At 43.0% G+C, this 12,158-nt stretch overlaps 1 long non-coding RNA gene across 1 annotated transcript; it reads left to right on the top strand.

Moving 5' to 3' along the window:
* The first annotated feature begins 1,818 nt into the window (after positions 1-1,818).
* LOC132404397 (uncharacterized) lies at positions 1,819-10,325 on the top strand. The gene is made up of 3 exons (XR_009515524.1): positions 1,819-2,015; positions 2,507-2,552; positions 10,253-10,325. It is a non-coding gene; the product is annotated as an uncharacterized LOC132404397 (long non-coding RNA).
* Positions 10,326-12,158: the final 1,833 nt, after the last annotated feature.

Here is a 12,158-nt window from a genome sequence, read left to right as displayed (position 1 = left end):
GTTTGGCTGCTGGCTATTACCCAAAACTTACTGTATAAAGTTCAGGTGTAATCTGACACTGATGGAGTCATAGGAGAATGGCTTCCCGTCATCACTCAAAAAAAGGGTTAACTTTTTATCGAGGTCTGTGTCTTTTTCTCTGTTCCTTAACAGTGTAGAGTCTCTCACAGTAACTTGGTGATGAAATTCCTTTGCAGTAAATCAGAGGAATCTCACTCGTCCTATCTTCATTAAACATCTATCCAAGCAGCTTTCCGGTAAATCTCCTCTGCACCCTCTCTAAAGCTTCCACATGCTTCCTATAATGAGGCAACCAGAACTGAACACAATACTCCAAGTGTGGTCTAACCAGAGTTTTATAGAGCCGCAGCATTACCTTGCAGCCCTTGAACTCAGTTCCATGACTAATGAAGGGCAACATGGCATATGTTTCCCTAACCACCCTATCAACTTGTGGGATCTGTGGACAGGGACCCCAGGGTCTCTCTGTTCCTCCACATTGTTAAGAATCCTGCCATTAACCCTGCGCTCTGCCTTCAAGTTGGACTTCCCAAAGTATGTCTCTTCACACTTTTCTAGAATGAACACCATCTGCCTCTTCTCAGCTGAGCTCAGCATCCTATCATCCTATCAATGAGCTGTAGTAACACATCAGTAGTTAACATGATTATGGAACATAGAATATTACAGCATCACACAGCCTCTTCATCATGCACTGTTGTACCGATCTTTTGACCAATCTTACCCTACCGTCCTATGTTGCTGCTGCTGCCTATAAGGAGTTTGTCTGTTTTCCCCGTGACCGTGTGGGATTCGTCCGGGTGCTCCAGTTTGCTCACACAGTCCAAAGATGCACCGGTTGACAGGTTAATTGGACATTGCAAATTGTTCCGTGATTTGGCTAGGGTTAAATTGAAGGGTTGCTGGGTGGCACAGCTTGCAGGGCTGGAAGAGCCTAGTTCATGCTGTATCACAATAAAAAATAACCCTCTACTTTTCTATCATCTATGTACCTATCTAAGGGTTTCTTAAACGTCCCTAGAGTATTTACCTCCACCACCAGCCCTGGTGGAGTGTTCCACACACCCCACACCGTCTGTGTAAAGAATTTACCTCTGATATCCCCCCTATACTTTCATCCAATTGCCTTAAAATTACGTCCCCTTGTATTCACCATTTTTTCCATAGCAGCATTGCCACTCCTGTTGCCCCTTGAGGTGATGCACCCTTTAGTGGTTTGAGGGGCTGTCCCACTGGACTCAGCCACTCAATGTCCAGTTGGCCTGTGGTCCTTCCCAACAGAGCCTTAACCCTGGCCATTCTAAGCATCTCAGAATCCCTAAGCACTGATTAGATTGTAACAGAATACGCCAGCATTGATCAGGTGGACCAAATGGTTTCTTGCATGGCAATGATTCTATGTGTACAGAATCATATTTATTCTTTGTGCAGCTGTGTCAATAGCATCTATACACATCTCACGTGATATCAGGCTGTGGTAAGCAGTGCGCTGTGACAGGGATACCCTTATTCAAATTCAAGAATAATAAATACATTCCAGAAGTTTGACAATTAGCGTAAGGAGCATCTATGACACAAGTTAAAAAGTAAACAGCAAAATGCTACTGGCACTTGATAAGTAATGAGATCTGGGTGGTGGCAGGGAGTTCAATAGTCTGACAGCCTGGGGGTATTAATGATTTGTTAATCAATGACAGTATGTTAATGTAATGTTGAAAAGCCACTTCCTCATCTATTTGTGTTAAGATGCAAATTTCTTAAGGGTGAAACCCATTCCCTCTCCACTCCTAAATTTTTTGGCGACTGCTTTGAGAAGTTCCCTTTGCTCCGTCCACCATGAAATACAGGATTTCCCAGTGGCCCGCAGTTCAATTCAACTTCCCAATCCCATTCTGACATGTCGTTCCACTGCCTCCTCTACTGCCACAATGAGGCCACACTCAAGTTGGAGGAGCAACCCCTCATATTTTGTCTGGGTAGCCTCCATGCTGATGGTATGAGCATCGATTTCTCTATCTTCTGGTATTCTTCTCCCTGTTCCCCCTTCTCTCTTTTTCCGTTCTGGCTCCCCTCTTACTCCTTCTTTTCTCTTCTGCTGCCCATCATCTCCCTCTACTGCTTCTCCTCCTTCCCTTTCTCCCATGATCCACTGTTTTCTCCTCTCAGATTCCTTCTTCTTCAGCCCTATATCTTTTCCACCTATCACCTCCCAGCTTCTCAGTTCATTCCTAACCGCCCCCCCACCCATCCACCCACTTTCCCTCACCTGGTTTCACTTATCACCTGCCAGCTTGAATTCCTTCCCCTCCCACAGCTTCTCATTCTGATTTCTTCCCACTTGCTTTCCAATCCTGAAGAATGATCTCGGCCAGAAATGTCACTGTTTATTAATGCTGCCTGAACCGCTGTGTTCCTCCAGCATTTCGTGTGTGTTGTACAAGTTTCCAGCATCGACAGAATCTCTTGCGTTTATGATTTTTTGCAGATCTGTTGGTTGCTTGTTGAAGATATCATGCCTACGTTTTCCGCAGGTACCTAGTAATGTCAATGGAAAGTATTATTTTGTGTTTTTATCATGGGCGAATCTCTCTTTACATTAGCTTTAACAATGCAACGAGTTGAGCATTAAACAAAGAACAGCAAGAAGTAAAGTGCAGCCTTGTGAATTTTACTGGAATATAATCTGCCTGCAGGCAGCAAATTGCAATTTAAAATACTGCCACATATACTGAGATGCAATTAAAACCGTGCTTTGCATACTATCCATACAGATGAGTTCAGTGCATTGAGGTAGTACAAGGGAAAGCAGTAACAGAATGCAGAATGAAGTGTTACAATTACAGGGAAAGTGCAGTGCAGACAGAGTATAAGGTCAAGGCCATGATGAGGTAAATTGTGAAGTCAAAATCTGTCTTATCTATATTTGTGTGTGGTACAGAATGTGGACTTAGATTCTCAAGGGTTACTAAACCGGCAATCTAGTGACCATGTTCAATCTCTCCAGGAAAGCTGAAGGATGAACATTCAGTTAATTTAATTATCTAGATTAAAAAAGCTTGTGTTAGTCATTATCATCATTGTGTGCCATGTCATATGAAGTAGGCATCATGATCTTCAATCTGCCTTTGATCATGATCTTGGAAAATTTTCTACAGAAGTGGTTTGACGTTGCCAGGGCAGTATCTTTTCAAGACAGGTGATCCCAGCCATTGTCAATGGCATCAGTGATCACGTAACCAGGACTTGTGATATGCACTAGCTACTCATACACCATCCACCACCTGCTCCCATGGCTTCTTGTGATCCTAATCAAGGGACTAAGTAGGTGCTACAGTTTGCCGAGGGTGACTGCAGGCTAGTGGAGGGAAGGAGTGCCTTTCATCTGCTTGGTAGAGATGGCTCTTCAGCCTGCCACCCTATCAGTATCAATGATATAAACGGACTGAAATCCAACCTGGTTCTCTTGGAGAGCGGGAAGTATCCTATTCCTGTTCTGGGTGGCATATCCAGACCCACCACAATCTTTCTGGGCTTTATCTGCCTTCTGAAGTGGTCTAGTGAGTTACTTAGTGAAAGGAAATTAGAACATTAGAAAGTTTTTTGCCAAGAATGGACCATTTGGCGCAACAAAGCTTACCAAATTCTTATTCACATAGTGTGTTGAAATAACTATCAAGTTTAGATTTGGAAGTCCCTAAGGTTCTATTCTCAACTACACCACTAGGTAGTTTGATCCATGTGTCAACAACTCACTGTGTAAAGAAATGGTTCCTGTTGCTGGTCTGAAATCTCCCCTTAACCAGTCTCCACCGTTGGCCCCGTGTCCTTGAAGATGGATTAATTTTCAAGTAGCAGCTGGCAACCACCTTACTTATAGCTCTCATTCTATGTCTACTTAGGTTAAACAGATTTAATTCTTTCCATCTTCATGGTTCATACCCTGCAGACCTGCAATGAGTCTAGTCATCCTTCTCTGAACTTTCTCCAGTGTCTTCACATTCCTCACACAATATGGTGACCAAAGTTGTACACAGTACTCAAGGCGTGGTGTCACAACCTCATTATATAGCGTAAGGAGAACGTATCTTGACTTGAATTCCACTGAACATTATATAGCCCAACATTCTATTAGCCTTCCAGATCGTTTCTGTGCATTTTCCAGATGTTGATAGCGATGAGTCTACCAGGATGGCCAAGTCCTTCTTATACAGTGTACATTCTAACTCAAGAACCCCCCATTACAGATTCATATCTAATATTTCTACTCTCTGTATGTAATACATTACATTTACTTATATTAAATTTCATCTGCCATTTACCTTCCCACACCTGATTTTGTTTAAACCTAAATGTATTGATTCTGCTGCCTGAATGTTATCAGCCCATCCCCCCTAATTTTGTGTCATCAGCAAACCTTACTAGTTTATTTGTTATGCGCTTATCCAAATCATTAATGTAAATTAAAACAGTAGCTGCCCTTAAACCAATCCCTGCAGAACCCCACTTTTAACATCTTCTAGGTGTGAAGTTGATCCTCTCACCATAACTTGTTGTCCTCTCTTTTTGAGCCAGTTCTGTACCCATTCACAAATTAGGTTGGATAATAAATCATACACCAAGCCAGCAATCCTCACATTCCATGAAGAAATCAAAAAGTCTCTAAAATGTGGACACAAATGGGTGAAATGCAATTAAATTTTCTTTGATTGTTCTTGGTTGCTTTTAAGTATTTTCAATATATTGTTGCTTAACTAAATAGGCTAATTATTAACAAAAAAAACTACATGAACAAAACACTGGAGAACTCAGCAGGTCAGGAAGCATCTATGGAAATGAATAAATAGTCAACATTTTGGTCCAAGATTCTTCAGCAGGCTTGAAAAGGAAGGATGCCAGAATCACAAGGTGGGGTAAGGGAAATGAGGAGAGCTAGAGGGTGATAGGTGAAGCCAGGTGGGTAGGAAAGGCAAAAGACTGAAGAAGAAGAAGAAATCTGAAAGGAGAGGAGAGTGGATCATAGGAGAAAAAGAAGGAGGAGGGGACCCAGGGGGAAGTGATGGGCTGTTGAGAAGAGGTAAGAGATCTAAATGAGGAATAGAAGAAGAGGGGTGGGGGAGGGAAGTGCTTTTACCGGAAGGAGAAATCAATATTCATGTTATCAGGTTGGAGGCTACCCAGATGTTTCTCCTCTAACTGAGGGTGCTCTCATCATAGCGCAAGAGGAAGCCATGGACCAAAATGTCAGAAGCGGAATGGGAATCAGGAATAAGTGTTTGGATTTCTGGAAAGTTTTATTTTAGTGGATGGAGTGGAGATGCGTAACGATGCGGTCACCGAATTTCTCTTTGGAGAGGAATAAACTGTTGATGTTTGGTGCCCAGATTCTGATTGTTTATTTCACTATTTTCCTCCATAGATGCTGCTTCACCTGGTGAGTTCCACCTTCATCTTCTGTGTATCCCATTAGGTTTATTATTGTCACATGTGAATGGGGCTTGTTGTGTCCATTCTGGGGCAGCTCACTCACTTCTGATCCCCACTAGACAATCAGCTCTCTCCTGTGGCTCCAAATAGCTGTTTGTATGCAGCTGAGGCCACCCCACATCATTGCAACAGGCTGGATAAACCACGTGAAGGTAGCAGGTGGGCTTCATACTCTGGTGAGATAGGGACATGCCTGTGAAGTCAGCTAGGGTGGACTGGGCAGATAAGATCTACAGTGAGATCCAATGGCCAGGAAGATGGTTCTGTAACACTTCATGAAGAGCAAAGGGAATGGCAAGGCACAGAAAGAAGTCAAGGTCATCCACTGAAATCAAGGAAGACCCCAGTTGTGAGGTCTACTTGTACCACTGGACATGGACCTCCAAGGTCAAGAGAATGGAACTGCCCCAGTCCAGTGGCTTTTCCACTTTAAAACTCTCCCACACAGATTTCACTCTCAGTGTCAGATATGATGGACAACCACCATTATTCTCATGAGTTACAGTGAGAACTCTGATTTGCATGCCATCCATTCTGAAACAAGGGAAAACAATAACAGAATGCATAATGATGTGTTACAGTTAGAGAGAAAGTGCAGTGCAGGCGAACAGTAAGGTGCATGGACCATAATGAGGTAGTCTCTGAGGCAATGGTCTAAAATATTGCACGGGGGAACTGTTCAGTATTCTTACAACAGTGGGATAGATGCCGTCATTGAGCCTGGTGGTGCATGCCTTTAGGCTTCTGTATCCTCTACCTGATGGGAAAGAGGAGAAGAGAGAATCTTTGGGGTGCTTCACACCATACTCCAGTGAAATACTCCAGTCAGGAGGGTAGGCAGAGTTCCATGGAGCGGAGGCTGGATTCCATGATGTGTCCGTGACTCTCTGCTGTTCCTTGGGCAGAGCCATTGCCATTCCAGGCCTAACAAAGTTCAAAATGTATTTATTATCAGTATACCATACACTATACAACCTTGGTTTTCATGCAGGCACCCAGAGGAAAACACAGTAGAATCCACCAAAAACCAAAGACAGACAAGCATCCAATTTGCAAAGGAGAGCAAATTGTGCCAAAAATAATGAAAAATGGTAAACAAGTAACACTAGCTGCAGAGTCCCCAAAAGTGACTCCACTGTCTATTCTACGCTGAGGTGAGGTCTCAGAGCCCAAATGAATTGAATTGACTTTATTACTTACATCCTTCATATAAGTGAGGAGTAAAAATTTTTACGTTACGTGAGCAATGGGCAATTTATAGTAATTTATACCAAATAGTATGTACCACAGAACAGTCAATATAACATAGAAATACAATTGTATCAGCATGAATTAATCAGTCTGATGGCCTGGTGGAAGAAGCTGTCCCGGAGCCTGTTGGTCCTGGCTTTTATGCTGCCGTACCGTTTCCTGGATGGTAGCATCTGGAACAATTCGTGGTTGGGGTGACTCAGGTCCCCAATGATCCTTTTTACACACCTGTCTTTGTAAATGTCCTGAATCATGGGAAGTTCACATCTACAGATGCACTGGGCTGTCTACACCACTCCCTGCAGAGCCCTGTGATTAAGGGAGGTACAGTTCCCATACCAGGCAGTGATGTAGCCAGTCAAGATGCTCTCAGTTGTGCCCCTGTAGAAAGTTCTTAGGATTTGGGGACTTGTGCCAAACCTCTTCAACCACCTGAGGTGAAAGAGGTTCTGTTGTGCCTTTTTCACCACACAGCTGGTATGTACAGACCATGCAAGACCCTTGGTGATGTGTATACCAAGGACCTTAGTGCTGTTCACCATCTCAACCCCAGATCGACTGATGTCAATAGGGGTGAGCCTGTCTCCATTCCTCTTGTAATCCACAACCAGATCCTTTGTTTTTGTGACATTGAGGGAGAGGTTGTTTTCTTGACACCACTGTGTCAAGGTGATGACTTAGCTGTACACCACCTCATTATTATTTATGATTAGGCCAATCGGTGCAGTATTGTCAGTAAATTTAATTAGCAGATTGGAGCTGTGGGTGGTGGCACAATCATAGGTATACAGAAAGTAAAGAAGGGGGCTTAGGACACAGCTCTGAGGGGGACCTGCATTGAGAGTCAGAGGGTCAGAGGGCCAGAGGGGACAAGAACTATTCCTGAACCTGATGGTGTGGGACCCAGTCACAAACAGGAGAAAATCTGCAAATGCTGGCAATCTAAACAACACTTACATAATGGGGGCAAACTCAGCAAGCCAGGCAGTATCTATGGAAAAGAGTAAACAGTCCATGGCTTCCTCTTGCGCTATGATGAGAGCACCATCAGTTAGAGGAGAAACATCTGGGTAGCCTCCAACCTGGTAACATGAATATTGATTTCTCCTTCTCGTAAAAGCACTTCCCTCCTCCACCCCTCTTCTTCTATTCCTCATGAGTTTCTCCAGCGTTTTGGGTGTGGGACACAAGATGTTTGCACCTTTTGCCTGATGACAGTAGCAAGAGGAGAAGGAGACCCAGGCAGACAGAGGCTCAGGGTAATGATCGTGGCTGGCACGGAGTAGTGGGGCTGATCACTTATTCATTTTTGGCTCTTGGACCCCAATGCTTTAATCTGGCTTGAAATCGATCCATATGCTACTCTTCCAATGACAGCCAACCTTTGTCCGCATCAAGGTGGCGGACCTGCAATTCTGGAGAATCAAGTTCGCCTCACCAAATCCTTCAGAAGATCAAGAAATTGTTAGTTCATTTAGACGGTTCAAAGGTACCTTTCTTAAAGGAAAATATTACTTCTTTCACACCACTAAGCAAACACTGTTAATTACATTGAAACAGCACGATACCAAAGTAGAAAAGAAAGATTTGTATGTGCATAATGAAAATCACATCCCTTTCAGAACAACCAAAAGCACTTTACAGCCATAGAAGAGCTTTGAAGGTTTAGTCACTGTTGTAATGCAGGACATGTGAGAGCCAATATCTGCACAGCAAGATCCAGGAAATCTTGAAATAATGAAGTGACAGAGCAGACTCAATGGGCCAAGTGGTCTAATTCTGCTCCCTTGTCTTATGATCTTAGGTTGCTCCAACTCCCGAATTCTTACTGTGTTTGAGACAGATTCGCAACAGTTAAATCGGAGTGATATAAGCTTCTGAAACGGAATAAGGGAAAATTACACTGGAACATTGGCAGATGAGACACCATTTGCCATGTGAAGATGGAACTGCTTTATCCTCCAGATGTAAAAAGATCAAAGTGTTCTTAAGTATCTGATAAAGCTTCCCAGACAACAGGAAAATGCCTTTTGGTAATTTAGCAAAACAGATCAGATCTGGAGAGACTAATTGAGGTGCCCATTCAGGCTATTGTACAATGTTTTGCAACCATGAAGTACACGTATTGTGTGACAGCAATGGTAGGTTGGGATTGCATGAGCCAATTTTGGCACAGCAAGATCCCATAAACGACAATGTGAGTCCTGGACACCTGAAATGTCAACCATTTGTACCCCCTCCATAGATGCTGCCTGACTTGCACAAGTCCTCTAGCACTGTTTGTGTGTTCTGATCATTTGTTTTGATGGTGTTGATTCAACAACAACTGGTTTTTCCCCTCAGGCAGGGGTTCTGAACGTTTTTAGGCCATGGACTCCTACCATTAACCGAGGGGTCTATGGATCCCAGGTTGGGAACCCCTGTTCTGAGATGAAGCAAAATGCCACTCTGCTTTTAACAGTCCATGCTATACAAGATGTTGGCCTGCAATTCTGGAGATCCTTCTTGCTTTGTTATATCAATCTGATGTTTTAAGAGGGACCTGAGGGGTGACTTCTTCACACAGAGGGTGTTGAGTATATAAATGAGCTGCCAGTGAGTGTGGCTCAGGCAGGTACAAAGCAACGTTCAAAAGATATTTGGATAAGAACTTGGATAGGAGGGATGAGACAAATACAGACAAACTGAATTAGCTCGGTGGGCACTGTGGTTGGCATTAAATGCAAGCAGGCCTTTTCTATTGCAGTTGGGTGAGACAAGAACTAGAGGTCATGGGTTAAGGGTGAAAGGTGAAATGGTTAAGGGGAACATGAGGGGGAACTTCTTCTCTCAGAGGGTGATGTGAGTGTGGAATGAGCTGCCACTGGAAGTGACTGATGCAGGTTCAATACCAACATTTAAGAGAGATCTGGATGGCAGGGGCATGGGGGGCTATGCTCCAAGTGCAGGTTGATGGGACTAGGCACATTAATAGTTTGCCATGGACTAGGTGGTCTGAAGAGCCTGTTTCTGTGCTGTAGTGTTCTTTAACTCTATGGACTAGATAGGCCAATGGGCTTTTTTCTCTGATTAATATTCAGTGGCTCTGTGGACTATATGGGTCAAAGAGCCTGTTTTTCTGCTGTGATGTTCAATGACTCTATGACTTTATGAATCAGATGGGCTCATGGACTCTTCCTGCACTGCAGTATTCTATGACTCTATGGACTAGATGGGCTGAAGGGCCTGGAACTGCACTGTAGCGTTCAATGACTTTATGATTGTATGGACTAAATGGAATGAAGAGCCTGTTTCGTGCCGTAGTGTTCAATAACTTAATGGACCAGAGGAATGAAGGCCCTGTATCTATGTTGTAGTGTTCTCTGACTCTATGGACTAAATGGGCTGAAGGGCCTGTATCTGTGTTATAGTGTTCTATGACTGTGACTAGAGGGGCAGAAGGGCTTGCTTCCCGTCTGCTTTACATTACTGATTCCTGTATTTCACTTGCTTTCAGAAATGTCGTAGCTGGCCATTAGCTCCGTGAAAAGTTAAGAGCCTTCATTTGAACCCTGTGACTCCAGTGCTACTGCCAGTCTCTTCAATTCATGTTATGCTTTTAGCATTGAACTAGAAGATTTATGATGCTGAAGAAGTCGATGTGATTCTGTCAGCAGTTTTATTAAATAAATCAGGTCCTCATTGCTAACTTCTTTCCATCATCCCTTTCAACACTTCTCTTTTATCTCAAAATTATGTAATGACCTCAGCTTCCTGTGGAAAATTATTCCATACTCCAATATAACCTTCTGTGTAAAAATTTACAACAACTTCATACTCTGTCAAATTTTCACTCGGTTACTTAGCTAACTAAAACATTTACTACCTTCTCCAAAGTCAGAGCTCCTCCTTTTTCGAAGTTTTTCTGCATTTTAACTTTAACTCTCATTGATTTTGCTTTGACAGATTGTTTCCCTCACCACAGAAGCTGCCTGACTCCTCCCCCCCCCCCCAAAATTTCCAGTATTTTCTGTTTAGACCATAACATTGCTGGATGTAAGAGCGGAATGGGACCATTCAACCCATTGATTCTGCTCTGCCATTGGATCATAGCTGATTTGCTTCCCTCCTCAACCCCATTCTTTGCTTTCTCCTTGTAACTCTTGATGTCTTTACTAATCAAAAACCTATCAACCTCTGCTTTAAATATACTCAATGACTTGCCTTCCACAGCTGCAATGGCAATGAATTCCAGAGGTTCATCACATCCTGGCTAAGAAGTTCTTCATCTTCTATGATCTATGATCTAAAGGGATATCCTTCTTTTCTGAGACTATGTTCTCTAGATGTTTATTCTCCCACTTTTGGAAATATCCTCTGCATATCAGATCGATATAGGCCTTTTTAAAATATTCACTTGGTGCAATGAGATCTCCCCTCATTCCTCTAAACTCGTGCAAGTACAGGTCCAGAGCCATCAAATGCTCCTCATACATTAGCCTAATTTGTCCGAGTCCTTGTGAAAAACTCCCTGCTTCCTCAACACTGCCCGAATCTCCCAGGCTCAAAACATTGACTGTTTATATCTCTCCCTAGTCACTGCCTAACATGCCGAGCGCCTCCGGTATTTTGTGTGTGTGATTTTCAGCATCTGCAGAATCTCTTGTGTTCATGATATGCTATCTTTGTACCTATCTTTGTATCATCCGCAACCTTGGCCACAAAACCAAAATGCAAACCTTGCTTCCATTCAACTCGGCCTATATCTGCAAAGCCCTGAAGATGCATTCGGCCATGTAGTCTTTAAAGATCAGGCTAGATTCAGTTGACAAAGTCCATTTGATCTCACCCCTTCCACTTACTAGCTTCTTGTTACAACAGTTGACATCACCTGAAGATCATTGGTGAACAAAACTCATCATGGTGCTGTTCTTGTAAGATTCCAATCCCAGGTACTGTGGACACAAGTGTGAATAAGAGTTGAGGTGAGGAAGGACAGAAGGAAAGGCAGAACAAGGAAAAGAAAATGTGGTTCAGAATCAGAATCAGAGACAGTTTTAATACTACTGACATGTAGTATGTCATCAAAGTGTGAGGGTGCTGTTGGGGAGGGGTGGTGAGAACATTAGGGAGAAAAGATTTATTCAATAAGCTTGTGAATAATGGAAATGCTTAGAAAATAGATCATAATAATCATGTAAGCCTATATTTTATGTATTTTAAATTCGAAAATAATGTGAGCTGAATTAGCTTGAACGGAACACTCAAGTAGGAACACATGTGACTCATGAGTCAAAACAAAAGCACAGGAAATGAGATAAAGTTGACATGGCAGCAGAATGATCCCTGTATGGGTGACAAGATGTCCTTAATTAACACGAGGGAAAGCGTGACTTTCCTGCCTTCTCCACCTCCCTCCTAAC

Source organism: Hypanus sabinus, chromosome 2 (genome assembly GCF_030144855.1).
Source record: "Hypanus sabinus isolate sHypSab1 chromosome 2, sHypSab1.hap1, whole genome shotgun sequence".
Taxonomy (NCBI): Eukaryota; Metazoa; Chordata; class Chondrichthyes; order Myliobatiformes; family Dasyatidae; genus Hypanus; species Hypanus sabinus.
Note: the sequence above shows the minus strand (reverse complement) of the source record. Positions and strands in the feature narration are given on the sequence as shown.